This window comes from Triturus cristatus, chromosome 5_2 (assembly GCF_964204655.1).
Source record: "Triturus cristatus chromosome 5_2, aTriCri1.1, whole genome shotgun sequence".
NCBI lineage: Eukaryota > Metazoa > Chordata > Amphibia > Caudata > Salamandridae > Triturus > Triturus cristatus.
The window spans coordinates 791,308,968-791,333,477 of NC_140588.1; the positions used below are offsets into that span (position 1 = coordinate 791,308,968).

General features: G+C 44.0%; 1 protein-coding gene across 2 annotated transcripts in view; it reads left to right on the forward strand.

Moving 5' to 3' along the window:
* HPRT1 (hypoxanthine phosphoribosyltransferase 1) overlaps positions 1-24,510 on the forward strand; it is a 796,282-nt gene that overhangs the window by 369,361 nt on the left and 402,411 nt on the right. The gene's annotated exons all lie outside the window — the stretch shown is intronic.

A 24,510-nucleotide genomic window follows, 5' to 3' on the forward strand; every position in this document is an offset into this window, starting at 1 on the left:
TGTTAGAAGGGTGAATTATTGGGGCTCCTTGGGAGGAAGGCTGCGCATGGTCATTCCCAACTAATTCAAGATGCTGGTCATCATCTGCAGCATCATCCATATGGTCATGGAGTCTGAGGAATGTTATCAGAGGGGCCCATATGTCCTTTGAGCGAGATCGGATTGGCATCAGGTCCCAATATGTATCAAGCTGCTCCTGGCAGTAAGCAGCATCCTAGAGCCACTTGGCCTTACCAGGTGCCGGTCGTCTACCCCAATGGATCGCCACCCTACGCTTGGCCAGCAGCAGCAGCATTACCTTCAGTCTGCGCACTTCTGGGAAGTTTACTTGACATAACCTAGCAATGCAACACAGGATGAAAATATTCAGGGTAATGGTCCATGATGTGCGAGATATCAGTAAATATTGCCGTCCAGAATCTCTGGATATCTGGGCAGTCCTATGCTGGGTGCCAAAGGTCAATGCTCTGTGCCCTGCAGTGAACACAATGTGCGTCAGCTGGCAAGTTCACCCTATGCATCTGCGCCATGTGCAGTAAATTCTGTGTAAGTATTTGAAGTGTATTAAGTACAGCCTGCCATTTGGGGAAAGGACCCTGGACTGGGAGCAGCAGTATTTCCATTGTTCATCCCTAATAGAGAGATACAGGCCAGCAGACCAGGTATGTCGGGCTGAGGGTGTATGAAGTGGCGCGGTCACCTGCATATCTTCGTAAAGGCGCATGATCAACCTGCGGCGTAACAGATTGGGGAGAATTGCTTCTAAAGCAGGAAATGTCAGAGGCGCTGCCGGGAAAGGGTCATGAAGGGCTCGCAGGGACTTTCAGAGCTGACAATAGGTCAGAGTGTCTAAGAGGGAGGTGACAATCTTGAAATACCAGCTCAGGAGTGACCAGGGTGCCCTCCGGATAGACTGCACCAAAAGATGTAATTTGCATCTGACTAAGCCGTGCTCGAGCCCTCGTGTCTGTCGCCTCGGGGAGCAAGAAATGGCCCGCAATCAGAACTGATGGGGCAAATAGATGATCAAGTCACGCCCTCCTCCGCAGCTCATTCCACTATATCGATCTGCTTCTGAACTTGTCTGGGGGGGGGGGGAGGCTGGGGTGGCCTTACATAACTGTCTGCTATGGGCACGGGGCAGAGTGGTCTTGCTCAGGTACCCAAAACTGTGTGGGGTTCAGCCAATAGTGTTCAAAATGCACCTCATGCTAAGGAAGTATAGGTCCATATCAGGTGTCCCAGCCCACCCTGCTCAAAGGGAAACATCAAGATCTCCCATGCCACTCATGTTTGTTTGCCTGCCGTGCCAATGATATAAGATCGAGGTCCCAGTGGTCGGAGATATTTGCCTAAGTTTCTCCTCTGCTACCATTGATTCCGTTTGTTCAGCTCATTCTGAAGGAGGCTTGTGGTATCGTAGTTTATGGACAAACCATGGCAAGTCCATATAAATTGGTAACTAGAGTGGTTTATTCATTGCGCCCCAGCCTGCTGCTTGTCCAGCTTCAACTGCCCCCCCCCCACCCCCCACATTTCCCACGTTCTTGAATCACCCTCTTGTAAGGTTCCAGCACGAGCAACCAATCAACCGTACTAAGACATCACACTTCTTCTTTCCCAGCAAATAGTACATAACAATATTTTAACAAACTAGTATATGTGCTTAAACAACTAATGTACCTATCATTTTCTTAAACCTGTACAAATTTAATACTAAACAAAAGGAGACTGAATGATAGCTATGATACTGGTTATTTGCTCACCACAAAATCTTTAAACTAAGATGGAGTGCTGCACACCCTGCTACTCATTCTTCTGTCAACTCTACATTTGTCACTCTGACTGGAATTCAGTACTACATCATGTTCGAGAGAAGTTCTTGAAATTACACACACTTTCACACCCCTATTCAAGTTCCAAACTCTGCCATCATCTGTAAATTTGTACCACTGAGCACACCATACAGGTGCTCTAATTTTCACCATATCTCACCCACTTGTAGTGTTAGGTCTTTCACACTATTACTTTTCTCTTTTGCCGAGTCTCAATCTCCTAGACCATTGAATTTTGCACCATTGTCCCAATCCATCCAACCTTGAAATAACTTGGTACTAGGAGATCGACCTTTGAATAATTCGAAAGGTGACTTTCTAATTGAGTGAGGAGACCTGCAATAGGCCATGATGCGCTCTTGTAACATTCGTCTGTCCCTATATTAGTCATCTTTGCCAACTGTCTGATTTTCTTCAATGTTCTGTTCACCCTCTCCACAGCTCCATTCATTTCAAGACGATGTATAGACCCCCACCCCCACCCCCCCTCTTGTGCTCCATGCCAAAATCTTTTAGGAAACGTTTAAACTCATCAGAGCAGAATGGGGGACCATTATCAGTCAACGGTGATTTGGGAAAGCTTTCACTTTTATAAATCTCCTTCAAAAACCTTATCATGCTCCACAACGATATGTCCTGGACACATCGCACTTCCATCCACCCACTAAAAATAGAGATCCAGTAGTACTATCAGGGAATGAGTTCGATGTTCACCTCTAAGTGGGCCAACTATATTCATGGCAACCTCCTCCCCCAGATGTCCTGACAACCTCCTGCATACCATCGGAATCTGCTATTGCTGCATTCAGTACAATCACGCACAGATCTTTTGACCTAAGTAGCAAGACCAGGCCACTAGAAGTTAGAACTCAATCTCTCCTTGGTCTTAACTATTCCCAATTGACCTCCGTGTGCCAGCCAATGAAATACGTTTGCTTGTTAACCCTACTGGAGGAATAAGTTTGGTACCTTTTATAAGAATGCCTCTATCCACAGCCAATTCATCTTTTACCAAAGACCATAGATTTGCGAGACAACCACTTTTATTCACCATTAAAGCATTGGAGACTTCACACAACCCTCTATCTTTTCCCAGTTTAGTTACCCTTTCTTCTTCTGAACTGTAACCCAAAGTGACTTCACACACGCTACAGTCTGTTTCAACAATCCATCATCTGCCTCTTCACCATCATCTCCTTCAACATTACTTTTGACAAGATGATAAAGGCAATTTACAGAAAAATTCTTGGCCTCTGTTATGTATTCCAAAGCAAAACTGAAATCTTGTAGAGACATCACCCATCTCCTTATCCTGGTTGAAATTGCATACAACCCTTTCTTCATGAATACCTCCTTCAAAGGTTTGTGATCTCATCTAATCTTAAAGTATGTACCCCACATAAAAAGTTTCTGAACGTATTCAAAGCCCAGTAAATACCTAGAGTTTCTCGTTCAATTACTGAGTAATTGTTTCCGAATGGACAAATGGTACTCAATCCTTAATAAGTGCTCATTAGATCTTATACTCTTAATCATTGAAGAATTGTCTAAAACCATCAAAGACTTAGAAGAAGAAATTTTTTCCTTAAAAACTGAGTTAGAATTTCGCATGAATGCAGACTCTTGGAAGTTACACTTGGAAATCCTTAACCAAAAATTGGATGGCTATGAGAGGGAGCTACAAGAAGGCAAGCTACGAAAGTATAGACGCGATACCATCGACTATAAACTGAATGAGGTTTATACGTGGGCCGAGATATACACTCGTAAAAGATTTAATAACAAGAAAACACCTACTACCTCCGACGAAAGTCTGGCGTCAGAAAAGGATACTACCACAAGCCGCATACCGGCCTCCTCAGTGAACGTAGTCCAACAAGCTGGTTCTCCTTCAACAGGGGTTAGCGCACCAATTGAGACTATGTCTACCTCTTCAACTGCATCCACGTCCTCTTTTTTATCACAGGCCACGGATCAGGGGCGCCCACCCCCACCAAGAGAAACGTCCAAATCAACAACACAAGAAAAACCAGGAGAGGGAAAGGAAGGCAGCGGCAAAGCCTTACGAAGCGGGAAAACGGTGAACTAGTGATTAATATATCAGCACACACTCTAAATAATCAAGAAAAGTCCCTTTTGGGACGCGGATTATCGTTTGTACCCACGTCTCATGCCAACCACCTACAAACCCAAGGAGAATTTTTCAGATTTATGCGCACCATTCGTTTAAAGCATTTCTTCAATGACGTTGCAACAAACATTACACAAGATGATACTCCTACCCAACACCAATTCAAACCGAAGAGCACCTTTATGCCACCTTCATCCCACAAAATTTTGGATAGCTTTGAGACATTGGTCAACAAAGACTTGGAAAAACTCAACTACAGACCTAAACATCACAGCAATACATCGAAATATGAACGCCAAGTACTACTCAAATTGTCCAATAACCCTTTGATCACAATTCAACCGGCTGATAAAGGAGGCGCCATAGTGGTGATGGACTCAGAATACTACCACTCTAAAGTTCTGGCACATGTTTCTGACACCAATACCTATTTGCCACTATCATGTGATCCCACAGCACAACTTTCCGATCTACTTAGCACTATTCTTAACGCGGCACTTAAACAAGAATGGATCGACAACAACACACGGCTTTTTCTATCATCATCCAATCCACAACGCCCTCATCTGTACATGATCCCTAAGATTCATAAGGACCCCCATGATCCTCCGTTTCGTCCAGTTGTATCAGGCTGCAAATCCATTTTTGACCCCATTGGAAAATTCCTGGACTATTACCTTCAGAAGTTCGTACAATCTTGGAAAACTTATCTTAAAGACACTACTCACTTTCTCCAAGTTCTCCAACAGATTACCATTGATCCTCAAGACTCCATTTTCTTGTGCACTATTGATGTTACAGCTCTCTACACTTCGATCCCACACGCTGCAGGACTTGAGGCGGTAGAATGGGCTTTACTCAAAATGGATGACATTGACATTGAGAAGGTCTTAATTTTGCAACTTTTAAAGTTTTGCTTACATAACAGCTACTTTCAGTACCAACAGCAATTTTATGCACAACTGAATGGGACTTCTATGGGCTTCTCGGGAGCACCTGCCTATGCGAACATCTACATGGCACAATATGAACAAGACATCATCATCTCAAACACTGAATGGTGGTCCAAAATACGTCTATATTTTCGCTATATAGACGATATATGATTGAGACCCTTAACAGGACCCATACTCATATCCAATTGACTTACACCATTCACAAGGATTCCATTCATTACTTGGATGTACAAGTCACTAAAACACCCACGAATCAATTTCACACCACAGTTTTCCATAAACCCACTGATCGCAACAGTCTTCTGACCTTTTCAAGTTTTCATCCCCGCCATCTTATCACGAATTTACCATTGTCTCAATTTACTCGAATACGCAAAATCTGTTCGGATCCTGATAACAGCACACTTCAATTACAAATTACTTCCAAAAAATTTGCATCGAGAGGATACCCACAGGAGGTGTTACACTATTGCTTAACACGAGCTATGGCTACATCACGAGCAGATCTACTGAAACAGAAACTGCGTACACCTTCCAAAAGACTTGTATTTGTTAGCAGCTTCTCTACCTCCTCAACCAAAATCAAGAACATCATTCTCTCACGGTGGGAACTGCTCCAACAAGAACAAGATTTTCAAAACCTCTTCATGGAGAAACCCATGTTTGCATACACCAGAGGTAAAAATCTACGGAACCTTTTGAAATCCTCTAAGACCGTTGACAAACCTGATGTCTACCATGGAACTCGCAAATGTCATGCATGTATCCACTGCAACAATGTAATAACAGGAAACATTTTAACTCATCCCACATCAGGTTCCAATATTTGCTTGAAACACAACAGTGATTGTAACACCACCCATGTCATCTACTGTATCAAATGCCCTTGTGGCAAGGCCTACGTAGGCAAGACTGAGCGGAAAGTAAAAACACGCATTACAGAACACAAATCCAGGATTAGGAACAAAAGCAGTACTTCAAGCCTTGCCATGCATTGGTCAGAAGCTAAACATACAATTTCCCAACTCCGTTTTCAGATTATTGAAACCATTGATGTCAGACCAGGCGTGGACACTACCAATTTACTTTTACGCAGAGAGATTTTTTGGATTCAGAAATTGCAGACCTTGGCCCCGTGTGGGCTTAATGATCGTTTAGACCTTTCATGCTTCTTGTAAATATAATATTTTTCTTGTCTGTATCAGTGCTTTATGTACCTAGTGACTCATCATTGTTTTCCTTCTTAATACCTTTACTATATGGTTATGCACTCTTCCTCTTGTTGTTAATTAGCACACTTTCTCTAACTATTCCGATCTTTATCGGCAAGTTCAGGTCACACAAACACTTTAAACACTCGTTTATATTTTCACAAACTATATATGTCACATTTTCTCTAGCATTAAACCTATCTCACACCATCTATACACCCAGATTCCCACCAGTTCTCATCCTCATGTCACATATTTTATATCTTTTATTTTTTCGATTCCTAGGTTATTTTTTTAGCACACATCCATTTGAATCATCTAAATTCCACGTTTTATCGCATATTATTTTTTTATATATGTTTATACATCGTTTTATTTTCACCATTCTAGCAGTTCAATAGTAATTCCTCAGTTTCGGCGTCCCTGCATCTTTGTTGATATTCTATCTCAACATGGCGTCATTTACTTTCCCAGATCAGGCAAGTATTCGGATATTCACACGTTTCTATGTTTTCTTAGGTTTTTTCCTTGGTTCTCTTCACTAGTTCAGATTTATTTTATATTTTTACTTATTCTCTTGGTACACACTCTTCCATTTTAGATGTTCAACATCCTCAGTTGCGATCTTTGCCGTTTTGTGATATACCGTCTCAGCATGGCGCCACCTGCTAGTCCATTTTCCCTTTTCATCAGTTCCCCTTCCTTACGTTTCCGTTATTCAAATCTCATTTATGGGCGCGTTATTCACACCTGAACATCCCGTTGTTCCAACAGGACGCTAGTGTGTTTACCGGTCTGCGCATCGCCGTCGGTACTCCTGAGTAAGTATCTTGCAGTCGTGTAGTAGTTAACCAGTAATTCGATTACTACCCGCTATGGTAGCATGTCAGGTTTTGTTGACACTCGTTATTTTCTTTGTTTATTATAGCGCTTGCTTCAGCGCCAGAACGAGCACAATTGTTCTTAGGCATTCCATTGAAGTTTGGGGTTCGCTACAGACCATCGTGTTCACATTGTGTGACACTCCCAACTTTATAGAGACCCTGGTACGCAATCTCCCTCCTTCCTTTTTAAGTGAGTATAGCAATCGTCCTCGGGTCAATTTCTATCAGCGTAATAATGCACTTCACTGTTTTTATTACTTCCCTCCTCAAAACGATGTTTTCTTGTATCTCTTCCAGCTTTTTCCCCATCATTTGTTAATACCACATAGTCGGTAAGTAGGGCTACGCTCTCTTCTCCTTATATATTCCTTTCTCACACAAACACCTATATTTACTCTTTCTTCCTTTTACTTTTCAGTTCATCCAGTTGCAGATTGTTGTACATGAGCATTCCCATTTCTTTTTATAGACTTTAAAACATAATACTCGAGGTGAGGCTTTATTTAGCTATCTTTATACTTCATTACATTACACTATACACTTATTCTGGATCACTCCTCTCATTTCTTGCACTGTACTTTATTCCTATTGGTTTTCTCCTGAGTCACTTTCATCGGCTTGATGCAACCACGTTTCTGGGTGTCTACATTATATTTCCTCCTATTTGTAGCAGCAAATGTAAGGTCTGTCTATCATACGTCTGGGTCATCAGTATGTATTATCTAACATATCATTCACATATTACTCCACCATGGACTCTTCTTGTATATAAATACCCAGCGTTTGTCATTGATCATGATATTTATGTATTTTTCCACAGATTGCCCCTGATGAAGGGACAGTTAAGTCCCGAAATGCATTGGGCTCACCAACATACCATCTTGTGATCACCTTGAAGCATTATGTTGTATATTACATTTCTGAATTGTTTGTGGTAGATGACCACTATTATGTACAAATTTTGATTTTCATATGATGATGTAACGTGATGTTGTCTTCACATATATGTTGAAAATATATGTTTCCATGAACGTCACTTTTTTGTATTCATTGATGTTTTGTCAATTTGATTAATCATTTGTAACTTTGTTACCCTTAGCACAGTGCGCAGCGTCAACCATTAGTTGGTTGTCTCCTTCTTTCAAGCTTCTAGAGGCACATGTAATAAACTCCTCAACTCTCTTCCTCTTTTGAATCAGAACAGCCCCTAAACCTTTCAAATTCGCATCTGTTACTATTATCGTCTCATCCCATGGCACAAATGCTTTTAGGCTTGGATCATTTTTTAGGTCATTTTTCAACTCTTCAAACTCCTTTTTTATACATTCAACACTCCATACAAACTCAACTTTGTTGCTCAACATAGATCTCCCATTAACTGTTTTCATAGCATAATTTTGCACAAATTTGTTATAAAATGCTGTCATTGTAAAAAATGTGATTCTTCACAAGCAAATTGTAGAAGTCAGCAATGTCCATCAATTAGTCTTACAAATGGTGCTTCCACTTCAGATCAACCGTGGGTCCAACAGAAAAAACATTCAACCAATCCTGGCACTGATTTCCATAAATACGAATGCCCCACACGTCTGCGGTATTCAATAATTCTTCTACATTCGATCCGCTCCTGGTATTTCAAAGAGAGTACGTGTCAAATACACCATGCCGTTCTAGAAGGGTTATCTAAGTACGGCGCCTGCCATTTGTGGTTGGTATTCCCGGCGACATCAAAAAAGTGTTATGAAAGCAGTCAGATCTGGGAGGACAAGTCTAACTCGACTTGGTGATATGCAGAAGTCATCAAGTGTGGTAAACACATTTGCTCCTGCTAATGTTGTCAGCAGCTTTTCAATATTAGGAAGTGGTAATTTGTCTACCACTTCCTCGTGATTGAGATCACTCAAGCCAACACATAGTTGAATACCACCATTTTGTTTTTTGGCAATAACTATAGGTGCTAACTACTCTGCTGCCTCCACTCGTTTGATCACATCTATATCAATTAGTTTCTGAATTTCATTTTTCACTTTCTCTTTTATACTTATTGGAATGCGTCGTACCTTAGCCACCGCCGGGACTGCCTTTCTTTTAACATTATATGATGCTTGAATCCTTTTAAACATCCCAGTTTCTCCTAAAATAATGAACGAGACTCTTCCTGAAAATTGTTGGTGGGCTGTTAAAGCTCCTGAACTATAACGTGTGGATTTCAATTTGGATCCAATTTGACTCCTAACAACTTCTGGTGTGCCCACACAATCCACAGGGGCGGATCCTCTACTAGGGCGGAGGAGCGTCGTCCCACTGGTTTCTCGCAGTGCGAGAAGCAGAAACATAAAATGGTAAATGTACCATTTTATGTTTATGCTTCTCACACTGCGAGAGAGCAGAAGTGTTTGGCTGCGGGCAGGTGGGCAGGGCGGGGAAGGATTGGTGTGCCCACTCCTGAGTGAGCATCTCTGGTTTGGTCGGCCCTCTGCGGCCACCCAAATCAGTCATGCGCACTCTGCCTTTTCTCCATGCAAGCTGCAATGCAGCCTACATGGAGAAAATGGCGTCCCCGTAGGCGCCTGGCTAGGCGGCGTCCCCACCAATCACAACGCTGCCATTGCTTAGGGGAGGGGAGAGAGGCTGCCTGCTTCCTGTTCCTGCCAGATGCAGGAGAGGAGAGCAGGAGCCAGAGCTTGGCCGGCAGACAGTTGAGTTTTTAAAAATTCTAACATTTACCCCCACCCCTCTTCCTGCATAACGCCCCACCCGCGATTAATGCCGGCTGCGACTGCCAATCAAACTGTCCCTTTTAAGTGAGACATAAATCTTCCCTTCACAAGTATGATCTCCAAGTTCCATTTTAGCTTTGAAATAACCCATCATTTCAATAGGTATCCACCTGGCTGGATATCCACTTCCCACATTTGAGTATGATTACAAAACCGAACATCAAATCGTTTTGTCGATATTATGGACAAATGCGAACAATAATCAAATTTCATTACTACTTCAACACCACTGATTTTAACTGTAGCTGAGAGGTGTTCATGTTTAGATTTACTACACATCCCCTTTATACAAGACACTTCCTGTATCTGAAAAACTGTCTTGCACCACCTCATGTACCATTTCTCCTTTATTACCCCTTTCCTCGCTCCTACAACACCTGCCAAAGTGACCTTTCTTGCCACATTAATTAAATGTGACATGCACAGCAGAACAGATGCTGTCATTGGCTTTATGCCCTTGTCTTCCACATCTAAAACATTCCCTTCTAAATCGACCCTTTTCACTCTTTTTTTTCTTTTTCCACTACTATTTTCCGTATTTACACACACATTTTCATCGGTTTTCTCACTTGTCCCTGCTTGCTTTGGATTGTGCAGTTCTTTAACACCCTTCAACATGTGCTCTACCCTCTTTGCAATAAGTATGACTTCATGTAGGGGCTGCTGTTTCTTTTGCCATAACTATCTCCTGATCCTATCACTATTGCACTTTAATACCAACTGATCCTTTATCCTTTCATCTGTTGCACCTCCAAACGTACACATATCTGCCAACTTTCTTAAATTGGTTACATATTCCTCCACTGTTTCTGTGTCACCCTGTTCCCTCATTCCAAAGTGGTACCTTCCTCTTCCTGTTATTTGACATGTGGCAAGTGAAGTCGATCTAGCTTTTCTATAGAAATCTCGTATTCATTTAAGGGCCCTATTATGACTTTGGAGGTCCTCTCGTGGGCCGCCACGCATTTGCCCCGCGGGAGGACTGCCAAAGCAGTTTCAACACCGTCCACCAGATTACGATTGTAATCCATGGGAGGTTGTGGCACGGCGGCGGCCTATGAAGGCCAAGGCTCATGAACGAGACTCTTACCAAAAATTGTTGGTGGGCTGTTAAACCTCCTGAACTATAACCTGTGGATTTGAATTTGGATCCAATTTGACTCCTAACAACTTCTGGTGTGCCCACCCAATCCACTTGGGCGGATCCTCTACTAGGGCGGAGGAGCGTCGCCCCACTGCTTTCTCGCAGTGCGAGAAGTAGAAACATAAAATGGTAAATGTACCATTTTATTTTTATGCTTCTCACACTGCGAGAGAGCAGAAGTGTTTTGCTGTGGGCGGGTGGGCAGGGCTGCTCTACAAGTAGGGCTGGGCAGGGGAGGAGTGGTGTGCCCACTCCTGAGTGAGCATGACTGGTTTGGTAGGTCCTATGGGGCCGCCCAAATCAGTCATGCGCACTCTGCCTTTTCTCCATGCAAGCTGCAATGCAGCCTACTTGGAGAAAATGGCCATGGATTGTAATCCATGGGAGGTGGTGGCATGGCGGCGGCCTATAAGGCTCATTAAAGAGCCTTAAATACAGACCGCCGCAGTGACAACGCAGTCTGCAAGTTCCTACATGCTGCAGCATGCACCATGTGGTGCATGGTAAACCTTGCAGGAACTGAGGTGCATAAGTGCTGGTGGACACATGTGCCTCTCTTGATTGCACCCCCAGGCTGTGGAGTGGCAGGAGGCCCTTTTGCTGCTTCTCCGCCACCCTTTCCATGGTGGTGGCACCATCATGGCAAGGATGGCCATGAGCCAAATCAAAATATGCTCAGCGGTGCCAGCTGTGGCACTGTATGCATATTCTTCACAGGGAAAGAACACCAGCCCAGCGGGATCCTTGATCCTGCCGCTCTGACCGCCGCAGTTGTAATACTGCTGGCGACCCTGCAGTGCAGCAGTCGTCGGACCGCCACCTCGACTAAGGTGGTGCTATAGACCGCCATAGTCTTAATAAGGCCCTACGTTTATTGCTTCTTCTGCACTTAAATCAGGAAGCGTTTCAGATGCCTCTTGCCCTTCACCTCCTATACAGTGCAACAGTAAAGAATATTTTGTCTCTGCCCTTACATTTGTGCCACACACCCTTGTGTAATTTACAAAAATGTCCCTACACTTACTCCGCTGAATTGGACTACCTGAATTGAATTGAAGAAGCTTTTATATAGCGCATGGCTACTCGAAAGCATCCCAGCGCTCAACAAGGGTAACCCAAGGAAAATAGGAAAGCCGTTAACTAGACCAGAAAACACGACTTAAGTCCTCGGAAAGAGCCAGGTTTTCAACTTCTGCCGAAACACAAGCAGACAAGGCTCCTGGCGAAGCATCAGAGGAAGGGAGTTCCAAAGTTTGGAGGCGTTTAGTGAAAAAAGACGCCCACCCGAACGAGATCTCTTAATTCGAGGGATCACTACCAAGTTCTGATCATTGGATCGAAGATTTAGAGGGGATTTGTGGGGAATGACCAAATTTTCCAAGATGGGAGGACCTTTCCCGTGGAGGAGTTTATGTGCCATACACAAAGATTTAAAGAAAACCCGCTCTTTCACCGGAAGCCAGTGAAGAGATTTCAGGGCGGGTTTAGCTGATGTGCGGTGATTGACGCCCATTAGAAGTCTTGCCGCCGCGTTCTGAACGACTTGAAGCCTTTTGGTCGTGGAGGCTGGTACTCCCAAATACAAGGCATTCGCATAATCTATCCTGGAAAGGATCAGAGATAGTATTAGGATTTTTCTGGCCCTTTCCGGCAGTTGTGGGAGGATTTTTCGCAAGGTTTTTAGAATCCCAAAACAAGTGGCAGCAACCTTCCTAGCCTGAGTTCTGAAAGTTAGCTCCGTATTGAGCCAGAGCCCAAGGCTTTTAATTTCTGGATTAGAGATAGGGCCCGGCCCCATACACAAAGGCCAGAAGGTCGCGTTGTCAAAGCTGGCCTGCCGTCCCAGCAACAGCAGCTCTGTTTTCCCGCCATTCAGTTTAAGGTGGGATTGGTCCATCCAACATGCCACAGCTTCTAAACAGTTACGTAACTGCAGCGGAGACTGTCTGAACTGATTCAGGGAGAACACCAGCTGAGTGTCATCGGCGTAACTCACAAGCTGGACCCCGAAGGGGACCACTATCTCCGCCAAAGGGGCCATATACACATTGAACAATGTGGGGCTGAGGGACGACCCTTGCGGAACCCCACACTGTAACGGGACCGGACCGGAGCAATGATCATCTTCAAAGACCCTAAAAAATCTGTCCTCAAGGAAGGATTCCAGCCACTTAAGAGCCTTGCCCGTGATTCCCATATTGCTGAGGCGGTAAACCAGAATGTGATGGTTAACTGTGTCGAAGGCGGCACTGAGGTCCAGGAGGATAATGGCTGCGCTGCCACCATCATCCAGAATCCTCCTGGCATCCTCCACCACCCTCAACAAGGCAGTTTCTGTTCCCTGTCCTTCCCTGAACCCAGTTTGTGATGGATGCAGCAAATTATTAGTTTCCAAAAAGGAAGCCAATTGTGAATTGACGAATTTCTCAGTCAGTTTACTAATGCCCGGTAATAGAGAAATAGGACGGTAGTTGGAAAAGTCCCCTGGATCCAAACTGGGTTTCTTAAGCACGGCCCTAACCATTGCTATCTTCCATTCTCTAGGCACAATAGCTGAGTTTAAAGATGCATTCACCATATTCACAATTGGTTTGCTGACGGTGGAAAGGGCTGCATTTAAAATGCTCATCGGAGCAGGATCACACGGGGAGCCACTCTTGATGGTATTCAGCAAAGTAGGCAAAAGATCCTCCCTAAGAGGAGAGAAGAAGGAGAGCCTGGGGTGATCCGATAGATTCTGACTAACAGGTGGCATTTGAGAGGCGATTGGAGATAGTGGAGGAAGCGTATCAATGATCTTTTTAATCTTGGTGCAGAAGAAAGTCGCCAGTTCTTCGCATCGACTGCCTGCTTCGTCCGAGACAGGCCGTGGATCAGGGACTTTAGTCAGCAATTTCACAATTCCAAATATCGCCCTGGGAGCATTAGCAGAGGACTCTATTTTACTGGCAAAGAAAGCAGATTTGGTATTAATCAGGGCGGTCTTGTATTTCTTTAGAACCGCTCTGTATCTGCTTTTTTTTCCCCATTAAAAACTCTCCTCCATTGCCTCTCTTCCCTTTTACACTCTTGTTTAAGAGCTCTCAGCTCCTGATTAAACCAAGGATGCTTGGTGAGGCCTTTCTTGGTTGTTGTTGGTTTTTTTGGCACCAGACTGTTCAAGGACCGCTCTATCCACAGGTTAAACTCCTGATTGGCTCTCTCCACGTCCAAATGGACTGAGGGTTCAGTGCGCTTCAGGATGCTTGCCCATTTAGAAAGGTCAAGCTTGGACCAATGCCTGGCTAGCCCTCTATAAGAATTTGAGGAAGAATTAGGCTGAGCCATCTTCCAGCTAAAAGGGACCATCATATGGTCTGACCAAGGGACCGGAACAGGAACATCGGTAATGAGGCCAGGAATGTTACAAAAAATGGGGTCCAGAAGGTTGCCCTTCGAATGAGTAGGATGTAATACCTTTTGACTTAGGTCATAGCTGCCCAGATCCTTTATGACTTCTGAAGCGGCCAAATCCGAGTGTTTATTAAAATGAAGGTTGAAGTCCCCCAGCACCAAAAAGTTAGAGACAGTAGTGGCTACATCCATCACTGTTTCAGCCAGGTTTTCCTGAAAGAGCCCCAGAGGGCCCGGGGGGCGGTAGATCAGGAGGCCTGAGAAGGAGGTAGCTGGGGATGTTGTAATGACAAAGTGTACACTCTCACTATCCGAAATTGAAAGCTCAAGTAAACGACATGTGATGTAATCCTTATAGATGATCGCGCCTCTATCCTTGTGCTGGATCAGATACCCAGGGGGCAATGACCGCACGATATCAGGGTCCGAGGTGGGGCTCAACCAAGTTTCCGTATGAAACAAGATATCCAAAGATTTGTCGAGGTAAAAGAGAGATCTCGACAGCATGTTTAGGCAACGAACGGCAGTTTACTAGTGCCATTTTTAAGTCCTGTTCACATCGGCTACTTAACTTGTCAACCTGGACAGTTTAAAAAAATTGAGGTGGTGTTAACTTCTGCATTTTCTACTACCGACTAGTTTACCCGTACAAGTTAAACCAAACACCACTTACAGTAAACGAAATACCAGCTTTAGCATATGTATAAGCTACGCAGATTGTAGCAGGCAGTCCAAGTTAGATTAAGCCGATCATAACAAAAAGTCAATTACCAGTGTGTCTGTTGCCATTATTAGAGTATTCCTTGCTGCTGTCATTGGTTGCACCTGTCATCGTCAAACAGATTATCCTATGTGAAAGCCCGCACACCCTGGATAGACGCGATTTAATGACAGGCAAGAATGAAAAACACAAAGCAGGTGTTCCTCAGTTTCCACTGAGAATGATCAGCTGTAGGTGTGCCGGTCGCCCCACTTTATCCAAATTTCATCCTCCTGCCCTGCACACCAAACTGCTTCCAGACGCCACCCTGAGATCACTGCTATTTTTGGGAAACTTCCCAACTCCCTAAAATGGCCGCTGCACTTCCCATGCGTTTGTTGATTTTTTTTCCTCCTGGCTTGTTGGACTTGTGCTGACAGCAAACAGGCAATCACTCAAAACTGTCACTGCGCTCCAGACTCTAACAACTGCACACGCGCAGATCATGAAGTAGTCCCGCTTTGTGTACCTTAGGGACTTTCAGTTTCCAAAAATAAACAAGCCTCTGTGCCACATTGACTCCCCTCGCCACTGGGTTCCCCACCAACACCAAATCCTCCTCAAGGGATATGCAGCTCGACGGGCCTCCTTTGACCTTACCTTGCTGTGAATAATGCTGGAAATCACCATACAGCCATCGCAGCTATTGGTTCTCGCCGAAATCAAGATCGTCACCAAATGTAATATTGTAGTTTAAGGACAAACCATGCCAAGTTCATATAAATTGGTGAGTAGTTTGGTTTATTCACTACAACCCAGCCAACCACTTGACCAACTCCAACTGCCACCCCACATTTTCCCCATTCTTGAATAACCCTTTTGTAAGGTTCCAGCACGAGCAACTATGGGACCGTACTAAGACATCAGACTGCTCCCAGGACCTCTAAATAGCACAATCTGTACAATAGTAACTAACAGACCTATCCATCAGAATAACATATAGCTTGTGCAGAAGCCTTAACAACATACCTTGCTCATTTGTTGAATATCTTCAGGTGCCAGATTATAGCTGGAAACTTTTCTAAGGTTCTTCCTCTCTGGTAGCATGCCCTGGCTCGATTTCATCCAGAAGCAATACATTGGTGATGTCAGTGGAGCCATATAACACCCACCTGGGGTTGCCAGCATAATTTCACTTTTAGCCATGCCTTTCTATGAAGATCTGGAAATTCTCTTCAGTGATTTTCTTTATGCATTTTCCATTGTCTTCTTCACAATTTACAAAAATCAGTGCAGTGTGTAGGGATGTCACACCCCTAAAAAAATCAGTGTTTAAACCCAAGCAAATAGGAAATGGACAGATGTTCATTTCTTTTCACATATACACCTGACACTTTATTCTCCTAATCACAGCTTTTTGAAAGGCCACAGAGACTAAAACTGCCAATTAATTCATTCTCCGCTAAAGCCTCTTAAGGTCTTACAGGCACATGCATCAAGCTAAGAAATAGCGAGTCCTTAATTGCGATTTTTAAGGAATTGCAAATAAGGATTCGGTATCTCCTACGCATGACGCAGATACGGAAAATTTACCAAATCGCAAACAACCAAAATAAATCACTAATCGCTGAAATCACACAAATTGCGAACTCGCAATAGCAAGATCGCTATTAGCGAGATCGCAATTAGCGAAATCGCTAATTGCGAGATCGCAATTTTACTGAGTCGCATTGGGAGCAGCCTGATGACCTCACAACCAGGAAGTAACTCTTCCCATGTTGCAGTCTGTGCCCATAGAAAGCCAGAGCAGGAAGCAGAGTGCCTGTGGAGAGCTGTGCAAAGGAAGACTTGGCATCCAGACTACTGCAAACCCCAGAAATGGCCAACACATCAGCAGAGGAGGGGGCAGGGGCCAGAAAAAGAAAGATAAAATTCAGTGAGAGGGAACTCGAGTACCTCATTGAAGAGGTTGTAAAGAGCCATGCCAAGCTCTTTGGGAAGCTCTCCCTTAAAGTCCCAGAGGCTGAGAAAAGACGCATCTGGAACAGGATCAAAACAAAAGTCAATGCTGTGGGTGTGACACACCGCAGCATTGAAGAGTTAAAAAAACGCTGGAATGATCTGCGGAGCCGTGCCAAGGAGCGAATTGCACATAGGCTGAAGGAGGCAAAGAGCACTGGAGGAGGACCCTCGACAGTCCCCCACAACACAGCCTTGGAGGACCTGGTGGAGGGTACAATCCTGCCAGAAGCTGCAGTGGGAGTGACGCAGATGGATACATCCGGCGCAGCCTGCAGTACACAAGGTAAGAGGCACTGTAATATACCCATCAATGTAAATAATAATAGCGCCCATACAGTAATAAGAAGGCAAGCAGCTGTAATCAACCCCAGGCCACAGTTCATATACAGCTACTAATGCATCATGGGATTCGTAGTCCCCTGAACCAATTAGTGAGTCACATTGCACTTTGTGTGGCCATTGTGCCAAAATAGTTTAACAGACAGTGATTACAGACAGTGAGAACGTAAGAGCTGACAAAATCACCATGTTGCAAAACATTAGCCCAAACAAATATTAATCTTGCACTGTTTCACACTACAGGAGCTGAGGAAGGAGACACTGATGAGAGCGAATGCAGGGAGAGCACACAGACCACTGCAGAGACTGCCGTTGCCATACCAGTCACACATCCCAGGCACCCACACGACGCAGGGCTACAGTCCCTCCCCTTCAGCCAATGGAGAGCATTCCGGAACCTGAAAGGGCACCTGCACAAAGCCTGCCTAGTGTCAGGTCCACCACCACCACCCCGCAGACACAGGTACAGATGACGTGAAGACGCAGGGCAAGGGGCCACATATAAGCACAGGAGGCATCGACTCCAAATGTCTGGGGAGGTGTCGAGTTGCAGATGATGAGGGTGCAGCGCCAGCAGGCACGACACATGGGAGCCATCAACCTGCAAATGTCCAAATTAAACAAGAACTTCTCCACCATGGCAGATCGCGTGAGTGAACGCAGTTGTTGAAGGCAACAAACACACCAACGCCACATTGCAGGAGCTCGTGCGTGTGATGCAGGAGGGACACAACACCGGGAGGAGGAAGCATCGACAATTCATGGTGCGCCTGGCTGGATATACAAGATCCAACAATAAGTTGTGCAACGCTACTGCACTGCTGTCACGGAGGTCGGTGGCAATGCAGATTGACATGGGGCATTGTTGTGGGGACGTGGCCAGGGCCCTTGGCCAAGTTACCACTGCTGTTGAACAGCTCCAGGCTGGTGCAGGTGGCCTCAGCAATGCCACTGGAGATGAGGGGAGTGAGGGGGCATCCAGCCTGAGCAGCATGTCTGCGCCAGTCAGCACTGGCAGGAGGTGTAGTACACGTCGTTCGACACCTACAATTGCACCAATGGGTGGGGATGCCGATGCAGGCGAAAGACGCCTCCGTGTGCGTGGGTGGAAGCGCTGAGCGCACACATCCCTCTGGACAATTAGCCATGGTGGCGTAACCATGGTCAGGACATACAGAGGGACTGGTAATGAAGTCCGAATCCTTATTTTGAATAGTGCCTTGGTACATGCCGTGAATGTTACCTTAGGCTACGTGTATGTTTAGACACACAACAGTCCATGTTCACGTGCAAATAAAACCGTTGCATGTAAAGAATGATAGTTTGTCTCATGATTACGTACCTTTGAAGTGATGTTGGGTGATGTGTGCACGTTTCAACTGCCCCTCCGCTGAGCTTGCAGGATGCGGGTGTCGTGGGTGTGCAGGGGGCTGGTTGTCCGCAGTGCCGTAGGCATCTATGGGTATGTGTCTCTTGGTAGCTATGTTGGGCTACATTGCACATGCTGCCACTATCCTACAGCAGGTCACCGGCTGGTCCTGCATCGCACCACCAGGTCTGTGCAGGATGTGGAGGCGACTCTTGAGCTATCCAAATGTCCGTTCAATCACATAACCTGTCCTGGTGTGTGCTGCGTTGTACCGCTGCTCCTGTTGGGAGCCTTGGATCAACTATGGAGTCATGATATAGTTCCTCACGGCGTATGCACTGTCACCTACAGGGTAGTGTGGAATGTGTGTCAGGTATGCATTGCCATTACAGAATGATTTAGTGTGCATAAGTATATTGTCTGACCTAGCAGGTGTCCCTCGCCATATCCCCCCCCCTGAGCAGGCGTGTGTGTATGCCAATGTATCGGAAGATGTATGAATCGTGGATGCTCCCAGGATATTGCGCTACGATGTAGGTCATGATGTTATTCACATTGCACATTGGTTGGACATTGATGGAGTGATAACATTTCCGGTTACGGAAGTTCTACTCATTGACTGATGGTGGACATATGGCTCGTGGGTGCAATCTATGCATCAGATCACATTAGGGAACAGTGCAATTCAATATGAATGGAGTTTGGGTGGGTTCAATTCCCTTTGGGTTGTGGGGAGGCTGATGTGGTTGTGGATCAGAGTCGTCATGGCAGCCAGGAAGGATCTCAAGAAACGTGAGAGGGAGCCTTGTGATACCCTTCCCACTACTGCCACTACCCCCTGGAAACCTCCTGATGCAAGTAGGTGCAGACAACATTACACCTGGACATGGGGAAGGATGGCATGGGTCCTACGTGTCTTGCGCTGCATTAGTGTTTCAAATTCAGCTATGAGGTAAAGTTTCATGGCAGCGTTGATCCTGTACTAATCATATATATCCTCATCAGTTTGTCACAACAGAGTGATGCGCAGGCAGAATGTCCTCTCCTGGAATCTCCTTCTGCCCTGGCCTGCTGCATGGATCCTCATCCTCCTCACAAACACGTAGTGTGCCGCCATTGTGTGCGTCCTCTATGGACTCATTGGTCAGTTGCAATACCCCTCACCAGCTCAACTGCTGTAGTTAAAAAAAAAAAAAAGAAAAAGACAATTTTTTTTTTACCACCTGCTTCTGATTCTCCTTAATCTGCACTTGCAAAAATGCGATTTTTGGGAAAATCGCTATTAGCGATTTTTGATGCATCCATTAACGATTAATTATTGCGATTCTTTATTTGCTCCCGCATTTCAATTTTTCGCTGATAAGGATTCGCTATTTCTGGATTCCCGGTATTTGCGCGTCGGTATTTTTGCGATTATAGGTATTTTGGTTGATGCATTGGGAAACGCTACAATGCGCTCGCAAATTGCTAATTGTGCGAGCACATTTTGGCTTGATGCATGTGCCTGATAGTTTCTGTGGCATGCACTTTTTAGGCATGACTTAGTCAACTTCAGCTGCCTGAATCTTATGTCATCCAAAAAAAAAAAAACTACTAGTGTGCACAGAGTGACTATGGAGCAGCCGTCTGTTTGGAGCAGCCGTTTGTTAAGCTATCATTCACATTTTGCTTCTGCTCACCACAACATTTTGCATGGGATAATAGGGTTGTGAACTTCTGCCATTGGCTCGCTCGCACTGTGAGGGAAAAATATTCAGTGATCGCATGCACGTTTGCTTGAAAAGAAGAGCACTTCTGTGCTAGGGTGGGTGAGCTGGTCCTTTATATTGCTAATGCTTTTTCTTTCTTTTTTTTTGTTGTTGTTTCTAGCCACCCTTGCATGTTTAAACTTTCTCAAGAGGTTATATTAATTAAAAATCAAAAGCACTTTCCCTTGTGCCATAAGAATCCTACTTTCCTATGATGTGCAATAAAACTGAGCATTTTTTATTCCTGCTCAAGGTGCCACTGCTTGCTAGAAAACTAGTAAAAAAAATTCTGTAAAGTTTTATGCATGTTTTTTTTCTTAAGTTAATGTTTAATTACAAGCATATAGCCACCAAGTCTAGTAGGCATCGTGTTTTATTTGTGTTTGCTTGAAATTAAAAAGAAATGTAACCCATTGCATCAGCTTGCCAATGCTTGTTGAAGTTCAAGTGTGGACACTCTGTTTGGACAATCCGATATAGCAACTTAATTTTGCTGCGATGGCTCTCTATAGAGATTGGGCTGCTGATGCTATTACTTGGCTGACCAAAGATATGAAGTAAAATTTCAAATCATTATTTTACCCTAACGAATGAAAGGAATTCACTACTTATCACACATGCCCCTCAGAACACGTGTTAGATGCGTTCATTGGATGAAACTTGAGTGAAAGATTTTACATAAAATAAAGCAAACTGTGCTCCTTGTTCATATAGAACCACAACCGTATACTGAATAGATGTGCTATGCAGTAAACCTATTCAGTGAATAAGTAGATCTATTCAAACAGCACATCTCTGCTGTTTGACTTGTGCTGTTCCATTAAAATTGTCAAATCTCACCTACAGCCTCTGCTCCTCCTGTTCATAGGAGCAGTCCTGGACACAATATTTTTGCAAACTTAGAGGATCTGGGACATTCTAGATATGATCCCAAAGTTTCAGGAGGGAACTAGAGTTCGAAATTTCGGCACCTTCTAGGGTCTGCTGGCTTCCTGCATCCTCCTGATCACGATCGCACGTTGGCACTGGAGGGCACTCCAATTAGTTCTTCATTGACAGTGCAACTCAAGGGAGACCTGTTGGATACTATTATAATCTTCCAGATGGTGCAACTGACCTGTGCTGGTGGTAGGTGGTGCACCTGTCACAAGGGATGTGCTTCCACCCTCCTCCTGCAGTGACCACAGTGATGTCTGATGCCGCCAACCATGGGTGAGAGGCACATCTTTAGAAACTGGAGGTCAGAGTCATACACTTCCATTCGTAGCCACTTTGTAGCTGTAGCAGATTACATGACGCATTGACAACTGCAATCTTGATTCAAAATTCCAGTTTATGAAGGCATTTATGGAGGGTCTAAAAATCTGACCAAGAAGGCCCCAATCACTACATGAGAGCTTAATAATGTTGTTGCACGTCTCATGGGACTCTGTTTTGAGCCATTACATTCTTGCCACTGCAGTTTCTTTCATAAAAAGTATCTTTCCTCATTGCAGTCACTTCTTTTCATAGGGTTAGTAAATTGCATGCCCTAACTGTGGAGGATCATTTTTTTTCGGTTTGTAAAGAGCAGGTTGTTCTAAGAAGAAATCCTTGCTTTTTGCCTAAGGTAGTCTCCCTGTTACATGGTAACAAAACTGTTCAGTCGTATAGCTTCTCTCCACAATCTATCACAGAAGTAGCACATAGTAGATGTCAAAAGGGCCCTGTATTATATCGATTGTACAAAGTCCATTCTGCAATCAAACCAGCTATTAGTTGTTTTTGCCAAGCCACACAGAGGACATTAGATTTCTGCGTCAGGCCTAGAAAAATGCATAATTAAGTACGTGTGTTATGCCAAAGCTTGGCGTTCACTAAAATATGTACATAGTGCTCATTCTCTTTGCAAAAAAAAAAAAGCCAATATGACTTTTGGAGGAAATATGCCGCTTGCAGAAATCTGTAAAACCAAAACATGGTCAATACCATAGTCCTTCAGAAAACATTACTGTGTAGACATTCTTGCCTACCAAGAACTACAAATCGCGGAAACTGTCCTTAAAAAAATTATTCCAAATATCATCTTCATTTCCTCAAAGCCCCAACTTTATACAAAGCATGTGATCTAAGTAAAATGACTTACATTTAACAAACGTTTTGCAGCCTGTAGTGCTGCAAATTCACATATGCCCTTCCACCTCCCTACATGCAAACCTATGTGCAGATGTCTTGACGTTATACTTTGACATTAATAGCACTTTCACAAGTTGGAGTCTCTGCCCTGTGCATTGTGGGTTTTGGGGAGGAATCGCGAGTCTCCTCAAAACTGAAACCTTTACTTTAAACTTGCTTTGTATATGCCCAACACTAGATAGCTGGAGTGTTAAAAACATGAATCTACACCAGTACATGCTGCAGTTGATTGTTGCAGGTAAGCAACCATTTTCCACTTTTGGTAGAACTGACAAAAAAAGAAAAATGACTTGCAAGTTTACTCCGATACCCTATCACTCTAGCACAGTATACTTGTACACTCTTTGCTTCAGCCTAGTAGGAAACATGACAAATCATGAAGCATACCAAATCCAAGTCTGACTGGGAGACTTCTTTGTTACATTGTTAACTCAGTCCAAATATTGCTCCGGGCCTAAAGTTCTTAGATTTGAAAAACACTTAGTTTAATCATCTCCCGATTCTACACCCTGTAAAGTTTAAAATATGTTGATACATTCGCTTTATATATAGTCGAGATCTAATCAGGATGAATAAAAATCTCACCATAATCCCATTTCATCCAGTGTATCATTCACATACTCCAACTAGGGATGTCTTCAGGAGACTAGAAAGACCAGATAGCTCCTAAAACTGCTCTAGTTAGGCTTGCATTTATATCAGCTCACACAGAGACCCACAGTATTAGAGGGACCCATCTAATCCTATTGTGATGGTGCTGTATATCTAACTCCATATGAACAAAGTATGTAGAAGCTGTTTGTGTCAAAACTAGGATATGACCAAGCATACAATTTTCTTCTATTTGGTGGGCTTCAATTCTTGAATACCTCTAAAGGCAATCACCATAAGGTGCTACTGCCATGGTCTTGTCAGGATATATCTTGAGGATGGATGGAATTTTAATTCCCTTCAGGTCTTGAAAAACGTAATATAACACTATTAACTTTGGAAAGAGCAGTAGACCTGTGTGATAGCATTGGATCCCATTGTATTTTTGTCACCTAATAATGTCCAGTTAAGGAAAAGAATGTACCCTTTCCGTCGAGATAACTTTAATAAGCACATTTTTCTTTTTCATGCTTTTTTGGGCCTTAACTTTGATTCAAGCATGTCAATTTTAAGCCCCAATTCCCTGTAAAAGCTAGGCGTTAAGTCTTGTTGATGTTCTCAAGAGGAAAACTGCTTCTGAAAAAAAGGAGAGTACAGGTTTGATTGATGATTGTGGGTGAATCTGAAAGAACCCAAGCAATTGCTATACTTAATCATTGCCTAATAAAGGTAATAGAAAGGGCGCAAGGACTCAACTGTTAGACACCCCATTGATGTCTTGAAGGGTTTTGTTCACTCTCCTTAATACCTTAACATACTAAAAACAGAGGCTATGGTGCTGTGGTTGAATTCATGAAACCGGACCAGCCTCGAACTCCACTGTCCTGCATAATAGACAACTACTTTTAGTTGCCAACCGGATCACATGCATTCAACAAGTCCATAAAGGCTAAATACAAAATCAACTTTTTAGATACAATATTACAGCTAAGCTGGAGTTTTCACAAAATTCCTTCTTTATCAGCCCGTATCTGATAGACATCTAGCCACAGATTCCTTACCTTAGAATATCTTGGGCATCAGGCTGGATCCGGAAGACTTATGCTAGAGCAATAGCCTGGTGCTCCGGTTGGTGGTGTCATTCGGCTCTGCGTGATGTTGTCTGCACCGGAAGTACAGTCCGCGTCACCTATATAGGTGCCACCTTGGCACGCTGACTTCTTTTCTTTCTG